The following is a 20,979-nucleotide window of genomic DNA, read 5'->3' as shown; positions in this document are numbered from 1 at the left end:
GCTGTCTTTCCCTCCCCATCCCTGCCAGACTCTCTCCTCTGGCCGCTGCTGCAGCTGCAGCATTAAAATAAAACCCCAGAGCCACAATCCTCTCTCCCCTACCCGATCCCTCATCCACCATCAGCTTGCTATACCCCTGGACTCCATATTTTGGGTGTTCCACATGGGCTACCCCCTTGACAGGACTCTGTGGGGCTGTGGCCATTCCCTGCCTGCTCTTCCTTCCTGGCAGTGGCACTGACAGCCAAGCAGAAATGTGTCCCCAAGGCCATGACTCAACCAGCTGCACTGCGCAGTTATTCACAGAGCAGGATGGGTGGTTGCAGGTTGTTTAGCTTGGTGGGGCTGTTGCTGTGATAGTGTTTATCTTGTGTTTTCAAAACCTTTCAAAACAAACAAACAAAAAACCAAAAAAACCAAGGAAAAAAAAGGAAAGGAATTTTTTTTCCCCCAGAGGAGCAAGGAGTTGTTATTTTTTTTTTGATTCATTTTCTCCTGCAGACCTCAGTGCAGGCTGATGTACAGGAAATGTTTCACTCTGGCTCTGGAGGGGTTTGGCGTGGGAAGAGCAGAGCACAGAGCTGAGGGTGTTGGGCTCAGCCTGGGCTCACCAGGCCTGGCAGTGCCTGCTGCACCCCAGGAGGACACAACAGATGGGCAAACCCTGCCCAGCATGGAGAATGCCCCAGTGGGAGCCACCGTGAGCAGGGATGGCTCAGGAGCTGCCATCCCTGGAGAGGTGACACCCCTGCCCATGGTAGGGTGCCCCTGTTGTCATTATATTTATTACAAAGGTTCCACATTGTTGTCTCCTTATTGTAAGGGCCTCATACCTTCTTGGTGTTTCTCGTGGGCAGCTCCTCAGAGCACTGACTCTTCCTTCTTCACAAAGCAGCCACTGACCACAGTTCTCTTCCCAACCACCCACCCCACTCTTTTATAGCATCTTCTTCTCACTGGTCACAGCTGTGGCCTGTTGAAGTCAGGCCTAATCTTTGATCATTGGCCCAGCTGCAACTCTTTAGGGGTAAGATCACTTTCTACACCATCTTTATTTCCTCACATTCCATCCCCCCACACGTCCCAGCCCAGCCTGGCTGCCCCCTCACCGTAGAACTGCGCCGTGGCCTCCTTGATGGGCTCGGGGATCCGCTCCAGCCCCGGGGTTGGGGCACCCTGGGCAGCACAAACACCAGAAATTCAACATTTCCCACCCTGCCAAAGGGGCCTGGGCAGAGCAGCCCCTCCTGGGCCCTGCTGCAGCCTCGCCCCTGCTGGGCAGGCTCTCTGCAGGGATGAGGGGCTGGGGCTCCACCTCCAACCCCAGCCTTGCCCAGGAAGGGCTGGAGGGTCCCTGGGTGCCCCTGGTGCCACCCCCTCCCATGCCAGCACCTCCCCATGGCACCCATCTCTGCTGGGTGAATTGTCAGAAAGAAAAGGAATAAATAAATAAACAAATAAACAAATAAACTACTACTACTACTAGTAATAATAATAATAACATTTAGAATCATTAATAAAGATAAAAATAATTGGTAATGATAATAACCAGAAATTGGTAATGATAACAATATTAATAATTGATGAATAATACTAATTTAAAAATAACTAATAATGAAATTATACTATAATAATAATAATAATAGTAATAAAGAAGTAGTAATGAAGAGGATATAAATAATTATAATAATAAATATCAATAATAATGAATAACAATATAGTAATTAAGAATAAATAACGATAATAAATATATACTACTACTACTACTACTGCTACTACTACTACTACTACTACTTCTACTACTACTACTGCTACTAATAATAACAACTGCCAAAAATCCCCCAGAAACTGAAAACAAGAGGAGGTGAACACTCTCCCATGCCCCCATGGGGCGGAGGGGAGATGCACCCATCTCTGCTGGGTGAATTGTCAGTAAGAAAAGGAAGGGAATGAATAATAATTAATAATAGTAAAATTAGTAATTAAGCATAAATAATTATTATAATGAATATTAAGAATTATTAATAATGACAAATGAGAAATGATAAATATAGGAGTAAGAAATAATAATGATGATGATGATGATGATGATGATAATAATAATAATAATAATAATAATAATAATAATAATAATAATAATAATAATAATAATAATAATAATAATAACCACCACCACCACCCCCCAAAAAGTGAGACCAAGAGGAGGTGGGCACTGTCCCCTGCCCCTGGGGAAGCTCAGAGCCCTGTACCCAGGGCCGTGGTACCTCAGCCTCGGGGCGTGGCACAGCAGACAGGGCCTGGATGGTGCTCAGGTCGTGCTCCAGCTTGGCCACGAGCTCCTTCTGGGCAGCCAGGCTGGCCACAGCCTCGGTCAGCTGGATCTGCAGCTCGGCACAGCGCACTGCAAAACAGAGCAGGGCTGTCACCAACCCCAGGGGACACCAAAGGGCTCAGAATCCCCACCTGGGCACCAGAGCAGCTCAGGGCAGCACCCTGCTCTGTGCTCATGGCTGGGACCACAGCAGCAGGCCCTGCTCACTCAAGAGCTTTATCATTTGATTTCATGTTTTTAGGGGTGTTATGCTTTTAAAGGACTTGTTTTTTAAGGCTTAGGGTGGTGTTATGGGTAGCAGGATGCGACACAGGGTAGGTTTTTAACTATCTTGTGGTGGCTTTTACTGCTGTGATCACGCAGTGCTTGCTTACATCAGCAGTTGGACTAGTTATTAAAGAGAAGGGGAAAAATAAAAAACGTTAAACCACGAACCTTTCCATCCTGTGGAACAACCTGTCAGATGCTTCAAAATGAGCAAATGCACATTTGCCATGAAATGAAGGCATTCGGTAGCATTTTTAATACGTGTCTGGAGTAGTGTGATGTTGTTAATTTAATCTGGGGATGCCCGGGCTGGGCACAGTCCCAGTGCCACCTCCCAGTGCCAGAGGCAGCTGCCAGCCCTGGCACAGCCGTTCAGAGGCATCGCCCAGGTGTTTTTGGTGCCCTGGGAGGCAGAGTGGGGGCACTGGAGAGGGTTCAGGGAGCTGAGCCCATGAGCTGATCCCAGGCCTGGTGTGCACAGGAAAGGGGAGGGAAGAGGGGATGGAAGAGGGGATGGAAGAGGGGATGGAAGAGGGGATGGAAGAGGGGATGGAAGAGGGGATGGAAGAGGCTGCCCCGGGGCTGGCAGAGGCTCTCACAGGGCAGGTGGTGGAGCAGGGGCCTGGGGCAGGGTGGGGACCCCCAGGAGGGGCTCGGGGGGATCAGTCCTGCCCCAGGCGCGGGCTGGGCTCTGCAGCCCCTGGCGTTCCCTCTCTGCCAGGCCTGTACAAAGGATCCCTCTCTGTTCCCAGCTGCCCCCCAGAGTAAAACCCACACCCTAAACCACAACAGGCACTGCTGGAATGCTCCAGGAGCAAAACAAAAACAACAAAAACCTCTTGTTCCCCTCACATAACCCCAGATGAGCCCAGATGTGGAGCAGTGAAGCTGCAGCCCCGCAGGGCAGGCCCTGTGTTCCATTGGCAAATCCATCCCAAAACTGTCCTGCAGCAGAACTCGACCTGGTTCACCCTTCCCCTGGCTGCCAGCAGTGTCTGGGCTCTCCCTGGCTGGCAAACCTGCTCAGCTCCAGGTTCAGAGCTGGAGTTTTGCACTGCCAGCTCCTCCACTGTGGGGATGCAGGATCCATCCCTCTGTGCCTGGATCTCCAGGTGGGTCAGAGCTCGGGTCCCATCTGTTCCAGTCCCTCCTGATAATTCTGTTGTAATTATTCCCCTAATTTCCAGACAGCTGGAAGGCAAAAAGATTTCCTCATTTATCAACAGCCAGGGAGCAAGAAGTGCAGGGGTTGCTGCAAGGGCAGGCTGTCCTCATGTCCTCAGGGCTCCTGCCCTCTGTGAGCCTTCAGACAAGGGGTGCAATGTGTGCACAGCTCAGTTCCAGCCCTCCCAGTCCTGCCAGGCTGGGAAATGCTCCACACAGCCAGAAACCAGCTGTGGAGGGAGCTCCTTGCACAGGGAGGGATGCCCTGGCCACAGGGCTGGGATAAGAGCAGCAGTGATGGAGGCTCAGTGATGCCCACAGGGACACTGCTTTCCCAGGAATCAGGGGCTTGGCTGGTGCAAATTCCCCTTTTTTGGTAGATGTGGCACCTGGGGACATGGCAGTGATGGAGTAAGGGTGATCTTAAAGGTCTTTTTAAGCTAAACAATAAGAAAGACAATTACTGTGTTGGTGTAATGGAATCTCAGAGCCCCTTTCATTTCACCCCCTGCCATGGCAGGGGCACCTTCCACTGTCCCAGACTGCTCCAATCCCTGTCCAACCTGGCCTTGGGCACTGCCAGGGATCCAGGGGCAGCCACATCTGCTTTGGGTCTCCCCACCCTCACAGGGAATAATTCCTTTCCAATCTAAACTTAGATTGGATAAATTTCCTTCAGTTTAAAGCCATTCCTCTCCCCATGTTATTCAGAAGCACCAAGCCTCACTGCAGGGAAAGAGAGGTGGCATTGCTTTGAACACAACACATGGATTTATTTCTTCCCCCTGTGCATATTTACATTTTAGAGCCCCCAATAAAAGACTCAGGATGGAGCAGAAGTTGTGCTAAAGGCAGATCCCACTGGAGGTCAGTGTTTCTCCAGGAATGGGGAATCCCTGCCTGCTCCAAAACATGGGTGGCCTGATGCAAAATATTTGCATCAACAAGATTTGGAAAGGAGAAAACCTCTTCCCTACGGTTAATAATTCAATTGGCTGTCTTTTAAAATGGCATTAAAATGTAATTGGGAATTATTGCTGGCCAAACATGGGCTGGGGGCTCAATTCTGCACGAGGCACTGCTGAGCATCCTGCCCAAGGTTCATCCCACCAGGAGCTTACCTGGGCCAGGAATTGTTCCCTGGCCTCCCACCCTGCCCAAAATCCCCTGCAGAGCTGAGCTTGGAGCCTGCAGGAAGAGACCCAGCTCCTGCACCTCTCTCTTAAATGATCCTTTTGGCTTCTGAGTTACAGGGACTGAGCTTTTTCCAATTTAAGAGAAAAAAGGGTCACCAAAGCTCTTGGTTTTAAAGGGATCCTTTCCCCTTTTCCTTTCCTTTTCCTTTTCCCTTTCCTTTCCTTTCCTTTCCTTTCCTTTCCTTTCCTTTCCTTTCCTTTCCTTTCCTTTCCTTTCCTTTCCTTTCCTTTCCTTTCCTTTCCTTTCCTTTCCTTTCCTTTCCTTTCCTTTCCTTTCCTTTCCTTTCCTTTCCTTTCCTTTCCTTTCCCTCGGCCTTGGCCCTGAAACCATCCATGGAAACAGAAAAGGCTGGAGCAGTGTCTGACACTGAAAGCAACCAAACAGAGCTTCCCTCTCATCTCCCTGTCAGTGTCACTCCTCACAGCTGGATTTTGGGGTTTTATTTTTAATCATAACTTTCCCCTTTTCACAGGGGCCGCGGCCACCCGCGGGCTCAGCACTTCTGTGCCAGCCACTCTTCACCTGCAGCAGCAGGAGCAGGGCTGTGCCAGAGCAGGGCAGCTCAGGCACTGGATCCAGCAAAAGGAACCTGCCTTTGTGCTCCCCGAGCTGCCGAGCCTTCTCTGACCCCTCTGATGTGCAAACACCTCAAAGGGAAGAGAAGAGCGACTGCAGAAGGGAATGGGACAAAGAAGGTGAAGTCCTGGGGAAAATGGGTTTTAAAGCAAGTAGCTTTAGCCTCAAACTCTGCCAGCTGTGGGGTTTAAAAGCCAGGCCTGGCATTGCCATGGCCTTGTGAAGAACAGAGCAGAAGGGCAGGGACGGGGCAGCCCCACACTGGCAGAGGCTCTGGTGCCACCCTGGCACAGACAGGGCTGGTTCCCTTTGTGGTGCACAGAAAATCAGAAGCTGGGACTGGACTGTTCCCACCCTGAAAGTGCTGAGGGCTGGAAGGGGCTCTGAGCAACCTGGCCCAGTGGGAGTTGTCTCTGCCCATGGCAAGGGGTTGGGCCTGGTGATGGTAAAGGTTCCCTTCCAACCCAAACCATTTAATAATTCTATGATACCCTGCCAAACACTGAATGAATCCTCAGAAAGAGCCTCTGCTCAAAGAAAATGCTCTATAGAAATGCCTTTTCTGGGAATTCTGTGTGCCCAAGGGGGGATGAATATTTCAGGAAATAACATCAAGGACCTGTATGGACAGGCCATGTGGTGGGACACACAGTGAAGAAACAAACCCAAAATGAGAATAAAACATTGACACGAGTCTTACACTTGTGAACAGCCAGTCAGTCCCTTGCCATTCCAAAGCTGCAGGTTAAACCCTTGAAGTGATTATTAAGAGAACATTCCTGGAGTGCCCAGGCTGGTGGGGCAGAGCCTGGCAGATGCAGGAGCTCATCAGGAGTGCCCAGAGCCAGAGCTGCCACACAGCAACAGCAACTCTGACTCCTGGAACAGGCCCCAGCAACTGGGCTCCCTGGCAAATCATCCAAAATAAACAGCATCTGTTTTCACAGATGGAGAGAATTAAGACATACTAGCAACTTAGTTTGAAGTTATAAGGCCAGACATAAATAAATGAGAGGCAATCTTTCCATAAGATGGTGGCTTGATTACTGAGGATACAGACAGATGAATAAATCACCTTGGGGTGAGATAGGCTGGAACTTGCTGCACATCCATGGGACCAGGGTAACTGCTCATGTGGATCCTCAGAGCCCCGAGGAAATGAGAGGTGAGTGCTGTAGCTGAAGGGATAGGGCTGGGAGCACACACATGGGCAGCTATGGCAAATTAGCTGATGCTCTGCAAGTTCACACCCTGATTTGCCTCGTGGAACTGTTTAATCTCCCTCCATTTACTGTCTGGCCTCCCTGAATTTACATAATTGTAAAAAAAAAGAAAAGAAAACAAGCTGAGAAGTGATGTGGCACGCTCTCTTTGAAAAGTCAACTGAAGTGCACTGAAAGCCACTACTTCAAAGGTTTGAAGTCTATTTTATTGACTGGAAGGAAGATGATGGTGAGATAAGCAAACCTTGGAGTGCCTTGGCACCGAGGCTCAAAGCTGGAGACTCACTCAACACAAACAGGGGTGTCTGAGAGTGCCAGGGCGAGGAGCAGGAGCCAAAGGAAGGAGCAGGAAACTGGGTCTGCCACGGACCTTTTGCTTTTCCCAGCTCTTTCACCTTTCCCCATGCTGGACAGCTACATCTGAGTTGAAATCATTGCTCTTCCCCATGAACAAAACGTGCCAAGACTTCTTGGCACTGCTCTGCAGGAGCCTTTCCAAGCCAACAAAGTCTTACCTCCGGCTCTGCCTGATGCCAGAGCTCCCAAGGTTTGCACATAAACTCAGGCCCAATTTCAGGCTCTTGAAACACTTGGCATTTGGCTTTGAAGGAAGTCTGGAAAAGGCTGTTATTGCCCAAAGTCCTGCTTTGAATCAAGGGAGATGACTCGACCTTGACCCTGCTCTTTGTAGCTGCAGGGATGAGCAGCACTCAATCCAAAGGCTGCAGATTCAGCCCTGCATGCACAAAGTGATTTTCTCTGCCTTCTTTTTTTGGTCTGAGAAGATGCCAAGGCAGAAAGATCTGAGCCAAAACCCTTCCTGCAACAGGGAGGTTGTCAGAGGCCTTTCACCATTGCACAGCTTGATGGCTCCAGCTCTGTCTTGACCTTTTCATGGCGAGGGACAACATTTGAGGGACAACATTTGAGGGACAACATTTCTGCCTGGCCAGGGTGTGTGGGAGTCACTCAATCACCTCAGCTTCATGCAAAGCCTTTTCCTTGGGGCCACCACTGCTGGGAGCTGCCAGCAAGCTGAGGAACAGGACAGGGAGCAAGGAATGATGGAAGATTTCTTTCTACAAGTCACCAGACCTCTGTCTGTGGGCTCTGAGGTGCAAACCTGCTCAGAAATTAAGGTTGTAGTGCAAAAGCCCAGCTGAGCATCTCACCTCCCATGAGGCAATGAAAAATCAGTGTCATTCAAAGGGACTGTACTGCTCCAAAAATGTCCCCAGAGTAAATAAAGACCAAGTGCTCCAGAGATCTCACCAATGCAACAGAAACACAAAGGAATTGGGATTTTGGGACTTTTTAAGGCAACTTTTGTCAAAATCTCCAGGGAGGGAGGAAAGGTCAGGCAGCTCCAAGAGTTCCTGAGTAGCCAGAATTCCTGGATTATTAACCTGGGAATCATCTCAGGCTGCAATGTTGCTTCTGGGCTGTCCTGGTCCATCTGTACCTGCCAGGAGGGCATTCCCTGATCAGATCCTCTGCAGAACAAGCAAGGAGAGGATGGAAAGAGAGGAATGATGACAACCCTAAAAGCCATCTGTAAGTTCTAGCCTGATCTCCCTGTCTCCAGGCACAGGTGCCAGGCTTGGAAAAGCTGCAGGAGTGCAGAGATGAGGTTCCTCTGCAGATAGAGTTGTAAGAGAAGACATCAGGACCATCAGTGAGGTCCTTCAGGGATGAAGGAAGGACCTTCAGAAGATGAGCAGCTCCAGACAGCAAGGGATGGCCCTGGCACCAGTGAGGGCAGCAAGAACGGCCCTGCTCAGTTTTACTTCCATGTGCTGCCAAAGACACAAGAGAAAACTGGGACAAGGACAGAGCAGACCATGTCCAACACCCCGAGAACAACATTTGAGACTTATCTGCCCAAGTGGCAAAGGAAGCACAAGGAAAAGGAAAAGCCCACTGCCAAGCACATCCCAACATCAGCATCATTCTGAGCTCCTGCTGCCCTCTCCTCAGGGCCAGCTTGGAAAATGCTCTTGGGGAAGGGAGAAGGAGCCACCAAAGAGCAGCATGGCAGGACAAGGGGGGATGGTTTTCAACTAAAAGAGGGTGATTCAGGCGAGTTCTAAGGAAGTTGGGTTTTTTATGATGAGGGTGGGCAGGCCCTGGCACAGATGCCCAGAGCAGCTGTGGCTGCCCCTGGAGTGCCCAAGGCCAGGCTGGATGGGGTTTGGAGCAGCCTGGGACAGTGGGAGGTGTCCTTTAAAGATCCTTCCCAACCCAAACCATTCCATGACTCTCTGGGGGCTCCCTCCTGTCACAGACACATTTTATGAAAAAGCCTTTCCTTAGGATTTTTCCTTCTGGGAAGCTGAGAGGCCTCAGGAACAAAATGTAAACAGTGATTATCTACTGCTGTGGAATGCAACAGGTGCATCTGGGATTGCCCCATGTTGGTTGTTTCTAATTAATGGCCAATCACAAGGAGCTGGCTCAGACTCTGTCCAAGCCACAAGTCTTTGTTATAATTCCTTCTTTTTCTATTCTTAGCCAGCCTTCTGATGAAATCCTTTCTTCTATTCTTTTAGTATAGTTTTAATGTAATATATATAATAAAATAATAAATCAAGCCTTCTGAAACATGGAGTCAGATCCTCATCTCTCCCCTCATCCTCAGGCCCCTGTGAGCACGGTCACACCCTCCCACCTCTCTGGGTTTCTCTGCCAGGTGAGATTTCTTCTCCCTTCCCTGCTCTTCTCCCTTTCCCTTTCACATTTTGAGGGCCTGCTGGGAAGGGAAGGTTTGAAGGATTTCTCCTTCCCCTTCCTCCTGGCCCAGCCACTCCAAAATAAACAGCTCCCAGCAAAGAAACCCAGCACTGCTTAATAAATTCACCCTGTAAGGAGAGAGATTTCATACAAGAAGGGATTATTTCCAAGGGTACTAAGATAATTACATGGGTAACTTGGAAGAGTTCAAGAAAACAGTTTGAATTTTCTTATCAGTTTCCCATAGCTTGGAGCAAAAAGAAATAAAATGCTGTGCTGTAATCAAATCATGTTTTCTGAAGCCCTCTGTTGGCAAGTACACAATTCCTCCACCACTTCCATTAAAACAGAAATGCTGAGGAGGAAATGACAGCATTTCCAGATGGAGAGAAGTGGGGCTCAGAAGCACCCACAGCTCCTTACCTGGTGGGAACATGTGGAAAATATCCCTTTTCCCACTGAAACTCAACCTGGCTCTCGCTATGGTGGAGCAGAACCTTGGCACTGAGGTGTGAACTCCCTCCTGCACCAAGGATCCACAAACAAGGACTTTTCCCATCAATCCAGCAAATCCCCCCAACACTTCCTATGCAAACCTCACCCATCCAGCCCCAGCAGGAACTCCCACTGATGTCCCAGTTCAAACCAGTAAAGGTCTATGGGAACACACAACATAAAATTTTTCCAAAAAAGAGAATTTTGACATTCTTTTGACGGGCTGCCCAATAAAGTTATGGTGGGAGATCCAACTATCTCCATGGAAGGCCATAAATATCTGCTCCTGACCTCTCTGATGATTCCTTGTGGTTTCCTTCCTCCCTAACTTCCCAGAATTAACTTTTTGAGATTTAGGCTTGAGAGAACCACCTGGCTTTATCCCAAGATACAAAATTGTGAGCTGCTGTGAGCCTTCTCCAGGGCAGTGCTGTCTCAAGTTTAACACACCCTTTGCCTATGACCACCTGTGGCATTTTAGGAGTTTCATGCTGATACCACCTGAAGGAAAGTGCAGGTTACAAATACACAAATTAACCTACCTGAGGCATGGCATTTTAAAAGTCTAGCTGTTTAGCATCATGTTTTAAAAAAAATTATGGTCAAATTATACACAATAATACCATTTATAGCAATCAACAGTTGGACTAGTTATTAAAGAGAAGGGGGAAAAATAAAAAGTGTTAAACCATGAAGCTTTCCATCCTGTGGAACAACCTGTCAGATGCTTCAAAATGAGAAAATGCACATTTGTAATGAAATGAAGGCATTCAAAAGCAATTTTAATACATTTTGAGGAGAATTCCCCCACAACTGCAGAACTGAAGACGGCAAAGACACAACTGGACACCAAGATGGAGCAAAGTGGGGTGGGAAATCCCAGCCTGACTCTGCTCTCCAGCACAGAACCACAGCAAATATCCCACCTGGCCCCCCAAAACTCCTGTTCCACAGGAGACTCCAAATGGGGGCTCAGGAGAGCCTGGTAGGAGAAGTGTGTCAGGGATGTTCTGCAGGAGATGGTGGAAAACAAGGTTATTGCCCCAAAATAAACCTCAATTCACAAAAAACAGACATGAGCAGGGGAAAGAGAGCACCCAGGTAAGCACAGACACACACACACACATCCTCTGCCTGACACCCAGAGCATCCAAAAAATGATTTCCTCCACTACTTTTGAAAACACAATCCCACCGACAGATCCCAGCATCTGTTCCTTACCAAGCTCCTCACTCTGTAAATACTGAGAGTATTTATAGGAACATCCCATAAGGCACTAAATGAGGAATTTATTTTCCTGTAAAGGACCTGTAAAAATAAACAGTGAGCCAAATAGCTGGGAAAATTCTTTGACATTTTCATTTCTGAGACTAAAGCATTTCCAACCTCAGGTAACTGACTTTTTTTTTCCTTTTTAATTAGTTGATATGTTGCTGTGGTGCTCAAAACAATTCCCCTTGGCAGTCTCAGACCCCAAATATGCATTTTCTGTCTGTAAAGCTGGGTGCCCACCTCACACTGACTGGATTTCACTGAGCATTTTGCACATCTAACAGTTCAATATTTAAGATACTGGAACCACACACACACTCCCCACAGGAACTGATACACAAAAAGTAAATTTTCCTCCCCTGGCCAAACACAAATCCCACCAAAGCATCATCACCAAAACCAGAAGCACAATGTAAATGTTTGCTGCTTGGACTCAGGTCTCACCTCAATAAAAGACAGCCCACACGGAATTGTGTTTGTATAAAAGATATTTACTTCAATTATCACACCTAGGGTGCTAGTGAATAATAATAATAATACATCGTGTGAGTTTCATACAGTGATATTGCTTCTCCATATCATATAGGGACCGTTGTACAGTGCTGAGAACAAACATTTTATGGCTAAACCAAACAAAGACAGAAACAATGCCTCTGCTGACGAGGGAGCGCTGCCCTGCACTGCCAGCCAGATAAACTCTTACTTTTTTATGTTTAAACAAATACCAAGAAATAAAATGTTACAAAAGATGAGTCACAGCAACACAATGTGGGCTTCTCAAAGCTACTTGTACAAAAAAAATGACACTTTTTTTCTTTTTTTTGGTCAATTGGGTCTTTGTGAGGATCTTTTTTTTTTTTTTTCTTTTTTCTTTTTTAAAATCCGTGATTGTGAATATAACAAACAAGCTCTAAAAACATCTAAGACTTAGTGCGTTACAGAAAAAATATAAAATACTGCTAAAAATGTAAGACACCACAATACACTGGGGTAAAAACTGAGCTTATTATTAAAAAAAAAAAAAAAAAAAGTTCTCAGGAAAAAGTACACCACTTTCTGTTCGAGTTCATCTTGTGCTGTGTTAGTAGTCGGGGCATTTCCAAGGTCTGCCCATTCTCATGGCAAGTAGTTATTGCACAAATGCAAAGAGTTAATTTTTTAATTAAAAACAAAATAAAAATGAAAAGGGACATGAGGGAAACAATTAAAAAACAAAAAAAAGAAAAAAAAAAAAAAGAAAAAAAAAAGAACATCCCCCCTCCCCAGCCTCCATCTGCTTTGGGATCAATGTCCAAATTTGTATGTGTGACATTCTCACAGCATTTCCAGCAAGGAATGGGAGAAAATGCTTTTCACCACAGAAATGCATAGAGTATTCCAAGAGGAACAACCTTTTGTTTGGCAGAGCTGATCCAACATTACACTAGGGCTTTCTTTACTCTCATTTTCAGTTTCTTTTTGGACTACACCAGAAGGAAAAAGAACCTGATGTGGGAAATTCGCCGGATGGTTTTTTTATCTTTAAGTGGGACACCCTCGAAAGGCAAAGTGCAAATTTGCTTCCCAAGCCACAGAAGTGCCCTGCAGCTGGCCCAGCACCTTCCCTCTGCCCATGCCAGGGGAATGGCACAGCTGGCCCAGCACCTTCCCTCTGCCCATGCCAGGGGAATGGCACAGCTGGAGCCTGCCCATCCTTCCCTCTGCCCATGCCATGGGATTGGCACAGCTGGAGCCTGCCCATCCTTCCCTCTGCCCATGCCATGGGAATGGCACAGCTGGAGCCTGCCCATCCTTCTGTCTGCCCATGCCAGGGGGGATTGGCACAGCTGGAGCCTGCCCATCCTTCTCCTGCCCATGCCATGGGATAATGGCACAGCTGGAGCCTGCCCATCCTTCCCTCTGCCCATGCCAGGGGGACTGGCACAGCTGGAGCCTGCCCATCCTTCCCTCTGCCCATGCCAGGGGGGAATGGCACAGCTGGAGCCTGCCCATCCTTCCCTCTGCCCATGCCAGGGGACTGGCACAGCTGGAGCCTGCCCATCCTTCTGTCTGCCCATGCCAGGGGGGAATGGCACAGCTGGAGCCTGCCCATCCTTCTCCTGCCCATGCCATGGGATAATGGCACAGCTGGAGCCTGCCCATCCTTCTCCTGCCCATGCCAGGGGAATGGCACAGCTGGAGCCTGCCCATCCTTCTCCTGCCCATGCCATGGGAATGGCACAGCTGGAGCCTGCCCATCCTTCTCCTGCCTGGATCTGGGGCTGCTCTGCTGCTCCCCAGGGCCACCTGGCCAGGGAAAAGCCTGTCTGGACACAGCAGCACAACTGAGCCACCCCTGTGTGCCACACATAAAGCACAAGGTGGATTTCCAGAGCTCACACCAGCAAAAGTTGCTGCTGCACAAGTTTGCCTTTTTTTTTTTAATATTTTTTTTTCCTTGACCAGCTTTTGAATGAGAAGGAAATCAGCTCTGAATTCAGAAAGTCAAACATATGCCAACAAAGATGAACATCACAGGAAACCAGTCTCTCATTTTAAATGAACACTTGTGAGTGAATTGCAATGTGCTCTGACCAGGGGCTCTGTGTCTTTAGCAAATTCTCAGTAGAGGCTCTAGGAGGCTCAGGGTATTTTCTCTCTCTGTATATTTTAAGTCTCTTCTCTCACAACTGAGGCTTCTTATTCTCAGTCCTAAATTATTTTAAAAAACTATTTAAATAATATTATTTATTAGGCATTTAGATAAAATACTTTTTTTTTTCTTAAAAAAAAAGAAAAAAGAAAAAAGATTGCTCTAGAAAACACAACTGGGGCACAATGATATGGATACTATGAGCCAACACCACCTGCTCCATCTCTAGGAAATCCCAAGCTTTCTCCAACATCCATTTAGGGGACAGCAACCTGGTTTAGTGGGGAATCCCTGCCCATGGCAGGGGGTTGGAACAGGATGAGCTTTAAGTTCCCTTCCAACCCAAACCAATGATATGTAAATACTCCTGTTGTTGTTCTACCCAACAAAAAACCAAACCTCAAAAAAGAAACTGTTACAAATGAATCTCATCAATAGGAAATCTTGGATTGTTGTCCTAATCCCAAAGCACCTCTGTGTATTTCACCTTCTGATGCTGCAGAGAGAGCGAGCTCGGGGAGGGAGGGAGGGATGGAGGGCTGGGGGTGCCTGCTGTGCACAACCCCAAACAAACCCCAGCTGGAATGGCTGCACAGCCTCAGCCTAGAGCCAGCAGGGCCCTGGAGGGGCAGTGGGGACAGCAGCTGTGACTGATGGCACAGAAGAGCTGCCACAGGGGTTTCTTGGACACTCACACACCTGTGAGAGCTCTGTGAGCATCAACTGCCGGCTGACGGCTCAGTCCTGTCCCAGGAGCTGCTGGAAGGAACCCACAGGGATTTTCTTTCCCCCCAGGAGTGTGAATGGCCCTGAAGGAGAGCTCACCCTCACTGGCTGTGGGACAGGAACCCCCCAGGCACAGCCCCAGAGTTTCTATTGCACAAAGACTCCTCACACACAGTGCTGGATGTGCCTGGGGCCAAGCACCTGCCAGTGCTGGGACACTGGGATGCTCCATCAGTGTTTGCTCCCCCCAAAAATAAATGAAAAGAGTCTGGGAATGCTGCAAGCCAGATCACTGTGCTTTAGATTATTCTCCATGAAGAGATTAGGAAATAAGGCACATAGCTTTCCAAGTAGAGAAAGTGAAAGAGTCAATTCCAGGAAGCAAATCCTAAAGACTTAATGGGAAATGTGGCAACACACAGGATTTTTGATGATATGCCTAGGAGTGAAAATAAAATCATTTCAAGCTCGACTAAAATCTTTCTCCCACAGAAAAAAAAAAAGGAATGACCCATGAACTCCATCTCTCTAGAGAAGGTGAGAAGGAAATGGAAGCCCTGATCAAGGAAAGGGAAAAGTACAATGCAGATGTGACCTTGCCTATTCCCCACGCTCCTCCTTTCCAAACCAGATGCTCAAGTACTCCCTGTATCACCTGTGCCAGCGTCCAGAGGTAACCAGGTCCTTTGGAAACACTTTTAAAGCTAGTAATAACTTACCCACATATAAATAACACATCAAAACAGCACAAAGGGTCCAACACAAGCTAATAAAAGCCAGGGAAGTCTGATTGAAAGACTGATTGCAAAAATATTTTTCCTAGTTACTTGGAGACAAGATTGTACTTCAGAGCAAGTCAAGTGCCAAGTTTTATTTATTCTCTTGAAAGCACAGACACTCACCTTCCAAGAGGAGCTGCCTAACAGAAAATTTCTACCTCATTCCTACAAACACTTGAATTTTCAGCTAAGGGAGAGCAAGGCTGAGCTGCTTGCTTTAATTCTATACTTGGCTTGAATTTATTTCATCAGCTGGTTTTGTGATTGTTTTAAAAATGTCTTTACTGTCCACTGTACATTGATAAAGGAGAGAGCACTACACATGTGCAAGTATTTGGGATATGAACTTCCTGCAGGAGGCCAAACCTACAGACAAGGTTTGACCCCTCCTTTCCCATTCCTTGGCTCTTGCACATCTCAGACCCTTGGGATCATTTTTATGTATTCTGAGCATGATCTCCCCTGTCCTCATTAGCTAAACCCATGCATCTCCAGCAGCCTGGTCTCTCCAGTGGCTAATCCCCTCTTTACAGCAGGGAATGGATCTGACAAGGGGGGAATGGCATCCTCTGCCCATTAAAATACATCTTGGTTTTAAGCCTTTGCTCACCTACATCCCAAACGATTTCACAAATTTGGCTGCAGCGATTCTGCTGCTCCATTAAGACCAAGCACACAAATGCTAAATACACAGAGGGGCTTTTCCACCCTGGAATGATGCACAGAGACACATTTCACAACTCCCAAAAATGCATAATAATTATCCTCACAGACAGAAGAGAACACAACTATTCTGCTTGCTGCTAAGAGAGAGGCTGTGCTGTTGTGACACTGCCAGGAATTACACAGGAACTGTGCAAAAATCAGGTGTGGCACCACAACAGCAGGAAATTCTTCCATTTCCAAAGAACTTTGGATGAAGACTGTACCATGTATTACAAATATCTCTGGAATTCAAACAGAAGGCCAAAGGCATCACAGGGGTATGCACTTTGCTGTTTTGTTATGGTAAAGGATTCAGCTGCTCTCTCTGCACTCAGCTGGTTCAAAGTCCAAAGGAACTGAACTGATGTGATCAAACCAACAGATTTAATAATAGGAAATCTACAGAACTGTGGCTAAAATCTCCCAACACCACTGTGAGTAAAGCAAGCTTGAAACTGGCAGAACTGACCTTTATAGAAGAGCTGGACAAGGACAAAATACAATAATCTTAGTTTTTTTAAAAGGAGGCTTTTCCTTTTAATGCACTTAGTGCCAGAAGATGTTTGTGAATAGCAATGAAAACGAAGTTCAGGAATCCCATTAGGGTTTTTTCCATTCACAAGAGTTGTAGAAACACAGATTTCACAGAGAAACAAAGATTTTGGGATGGATATGGATGCCCAGGTTTGGGAAAAGCAGGTGCTGGATTGTACCAGAGGATGCTGGCCAGGGACTCACTAATAAAGTTCAATGAATGACTTTCTTCAACTGGAAAATGACCTTATAACTAATAACTGCTATTAAATATGCCACAGTACCACTTGGCTGGGGGGAAATCATCCCTGAGGACAGAGATGGCACCACTTACACACCTGTTTTTAAGGCTTTCTGAAAACTTAAGTGCACAGGCCTAACGCTAATCTTCTCCAAAAGGATAAATTTCACGTTCAGAGCATAAAACCATTTTATCCTTGCATATTAATAGGGAAGGGTATAGTCCATGACCTGGTCATGTAGGACAAATCCGTCCCTAGGCATGGTTTAAAGAGCTTTTCTTGCTATAAAGTCCATTATTAACTACACTTTATATATGGCATAGTCAATATATCCTATAAAAGAGATGGGGAGGAAAGAAGAAGTTGGTGAAATTATATTTCTACATTTTAGAGCTCAAATATATGTGAAGGAGACAGGGACTGCTACACCCCTTTTGAACTACAAAGGTTACATCAGAAAAGAAATTCAGATCTTGTACTTCTCATGCCAGTGATTCTCCTTGCAATTTAAAACCAGACTTTAAACTGCTGGGGTTGTGGTAGGGGGAAGTCTTTCCTTTGCACAGAATTTTTAAATTCTCAGAAAAGTTGATTGTATATGCAACACAAAGACAATGATGTTCACAGAGCAGAAAGGGGAAGGCAGAACAACACAGGAATCAACCCAGTCCAATGTTTTATGTGAGTTAAATTCAGGGATAAGAGGCTCCAACCAGCTGGTCACACCAGGGCCAGAACTGCCACACACTCACAGGAAAGCCCTGAATTGGTTTTAGGGAATGTTCAATCCAGTCCCCACCTAAGAACCAACTCTCCTTCTCTTGTTCCTGAGTCTCCAAGAGGAGCTCAGCCACACTCAAGGCTGAAGACAGAGAACATCCAGGGGTGAAGAGGAAATCAGAGAATTTCAGGAACTCCTTTGTAGGAAGAGACACAAACGGAGCAAAAATAGTGCCCTCCATGTGCAGGTAAAAATGTCAACACTCCACTTTCAGTCTGCAGCAAACTGCCAAGCTACTGATCTCTCTCAGCCCTGCTGAAGGCACAGATTACTGTGGCATTTCAACTGAAATAAAACATTTTGGATGCAAGTGCAAAGTGTCCAAACCCAATTACTTTTTTTTGTGTATTCTCATAATTTCAAAATGTGATTTTTCCCCCTTGTTTCTAACCTGCCTTGTTTTTGCCAGGAGCATTCTTATTCATAAAAGCTTTAAAAATACTGGAAATTATTAATTTTAAAATGGAAGATTACAGACTTCTGACAGCAGTTGTGCTTGTAGGGACTGCAACCACTGTTAGCATTTTCCATTATTTCATCACATTAATTTGTCACATTTCCCTCAATTCTATTTTATGTCAATTTATCAGCCTTTGCAGTTTGAATTACCACCAGCATGATGCACTTCTCTAACTTACTATTTTTGCTGTTAAAGGATTGCAAAATAGGGACTTTTAAGTAATTGGATTGGAAAATATTGCATAGAATTCTGTGGTGTTCATGGTCCCCCTGCTCTACACCAATCCCATATCAACAAGTTACATAAAAATAATGCAGAGATCTTTTAGCTAATGAGAAAGGCACATACTTTTTTTTTCTTTTTAACTGTAATATAGATCTTTCTTATTACAGCAAGAAGTTTATTAGTAAAGGACTCACCAATTCATGATATGGGCAGAGTGCACTGATATGGATTCCTTTAAAGGGTGGCTCTATTCATAGGCATTTCACTGATGAATAAATAAAATGGTCAAATTTATGGCATCAAAAGCAACTGTAATTAAATGCATTTCTGCCAATAAACATCTACAATGCTCTTGTCTGAAATCTGTATCCTGAAAAATGGAAGTGTATTGACAATTCCACTGCATGACCCTTCTGCCAGGGGATACTCTTTCCTGGCTTTTAGCAAACAAAGCACTGCACTCTTTTTCCTTCTCTAATCATCCAGAGAGAAAAATCAACAATTTAACTGCAATATAAATGTTATTTCTATTAAAACAGCCCTGGCCCTTCATGCACAGCATTGGTAAGAGCAGGGAACTGGAAACAGAGAGAGAAAATAAAATGCTTTTAAAGAACCTCAGGAAAAACAGAATCTGGCGTGATGGATTTCCTGAACGCTGCCTGTGCTTTTATCCATCAGGAAAAGAAACGTCAGCAACGAGGGCTCTGCTGCCCTGGGAGATGAGCCCCATGTCATCCCTTCACACATTCCCTTCCCCTGGAATCAGCACCCAAGGGATGACAGCCACTGTGCTGCTCTTTGGCATTTCTTCTCCTTCAACTTTTTATCCTTTGAATTACATTAAAAAAAAAAAAAAAGTTATTCCAAAGCACATTTTCCTCCTAAGGGTGAGTTCCAAATTGATCCCAACTATCTCTCACACCTTGCAGTGTAAGTTCAGCCTCTAAACTGGGGGGCCTTGGCCAGAAACACCAGCAGGTAACTCATGTCCAACCCGAGAACATCAGCAGTAGTTCAACTAACCCATCCTACTTTCCACTGGAACAGAAAAGCAGCTGTGACCTTGGCTAAACACTGGGACAAAGCCCAGGAGCATCTCTGAGCTCCAGGTCTGAGGGTGCTCCTCGGCCCAGGGGGTCACCAAGGAACCCAAAGGGACCCTGGGCAGGAGATCACCCCAACAGCATCTCAGCAGGCTAATCCACATTCAACACAGATCATTAAATATGAAACAGCAAAAGGAGCTAAGCCATTAATAAAGTGCCAAAAATATAGGAAATACTGACAGCATTTTATTTGATTAATTTTATAATAGATCCCAATGATAACGCTTGGCAGGATGGAGTGACTTCTGACTTCTGAAAGCTGTCTTTAGCCAGCAAAATTACATGACTCAAATGGAATAATGGAGCTTAGAATTAACAGTTAGTGTTATGAAAGAAAGATTTCCTCTAGGGCAAGCTACAGATATGCTTTTTAAAAATCATTACAGCATTAAAAACCGGGCAGATGCTAAAGAATCCTAAAGAACTAGTGGAAACCTGAAAAGCGAACCAAAAATAAACAGGAAAAAGGAAAAAAAAAAAAAAAAAAGAAGATATGTTTCAAGGCACTTACGTATTGCTTATTAAGAAGAGAGATTGACCTTAAGTGCTGCATTTGTGTGCGACCTGTGAATACAGTTCTGCTGTCGTACAATGCAGCCAGAGCTCTCAGTAAGCATCATGGAATGCAATCAGATAGACACAGGCACAAGAACAGTTTGGGGAATATTAACTTAAAAAACAAAATAAAATCATCAAACAGAAAAAAAACCCCCTCACTATGGAGAAAGCTGAGAGTAACCACTTGACTGCATTCAGCACCTGGGTCTCAAATCAGCAGACAAGGACAGTAGGAACAGACTGGCAAGTGTATTGCCTAGAATTAATTAAAAAACCCAACTTGAACCAAACAACAACGAAGAAAAAAAAAAAATAAAAACAATTAAAGAACCTAAGAAAATATCTGCGTCCTCTGGGCAGAAGTTTTGCTCTTGGCTGGAGACGCAGCTCGTTGTGACTTGTACTAAGGTATGTGAACTCCTACCAGGACGTGCTTCTCCACAGAGCTGTGCTTTGGAAGTCACACCAGGACACTGGACAGGTACAGAGAGGTCACCCTTGGCTTCACCCCGCTCCCAGCAGTGCTGCCACTCCCTGCTGTCTGTCACTGCCACTGTCCCTCAGCTCAGCACACAAAGGGGCAGCTGCTCCCTCTCCCTTCCTCAGCTTCAGTTTCGCACCACGAGTCCCCAGTTACCCAAGGAGGAATCCTGAAACAGCTAGCAGTGAAAATCAGAAATAAATCCCTGCCTTTCAGCCTCCTAGAGCCTTCTTTCCTTAGTCATGAGAAGGATGGATTTTAGTGTACTGATTCTTAAATTTGTGAAAACTTGCGCTAAGTGCTGCTGTCGCATGTTAAGAGACTGTAAATGAAATACATAAGTTCTAAAACATCATGCAAGAAATGTGGTTTCACATCTTACAGTCAAAAATCCTACTAATGAATTAATACAAGCACACTGAGGTGTAATATTGGGAACATACCTTTAAAGTCGGAACTCCTCTCCCCCATCCCTCCCTCCCCCAAAATCA

At 46.0% G+C, this 20,979-nt stretch overlaps 1 long non-coding RNA gene across 1 annotated transcript; it reads right to left on the bottom strand.

Annotated features, from left to right (window-relative positions):
• Positions 1–11,726: 11,726 nt before the first annotated feature.
• Positions 11,727–20,943, bottom strand: LOC134427634 (uncharacterized). The gene is made up of 2 exons (XR_010030209.1): positions 12,901–20,943; positions 11,727–12,855 (listed from the first exon to the last, which is right to left on the bottom strand). It is a non-coding gene; the product is annotated as an uncharacterized LOC134427634 (long non-coding RNA).
• Positions 20,944–20,979: the final 36 nt, after the last annotated feature.

The sequence above is a fragment of the Melospiza melodia genome, chromosome 21, assembly GCF_035770615.1.
Source record: "Melospiza melodia melodia isolate bMelMel2 chromosome 21, bMelMel2.pri, whole genome shotgun sequence".
Classification (NCBI taxonomy): Eukaryota; Metazoa; Chordata; class Aves; order Passeriformes; family Passerellidae; genus Melospiza; species Melospiza melodia.
This window is presented reverse-complemented; position numbering and strand designations above follow the sequence as displayed.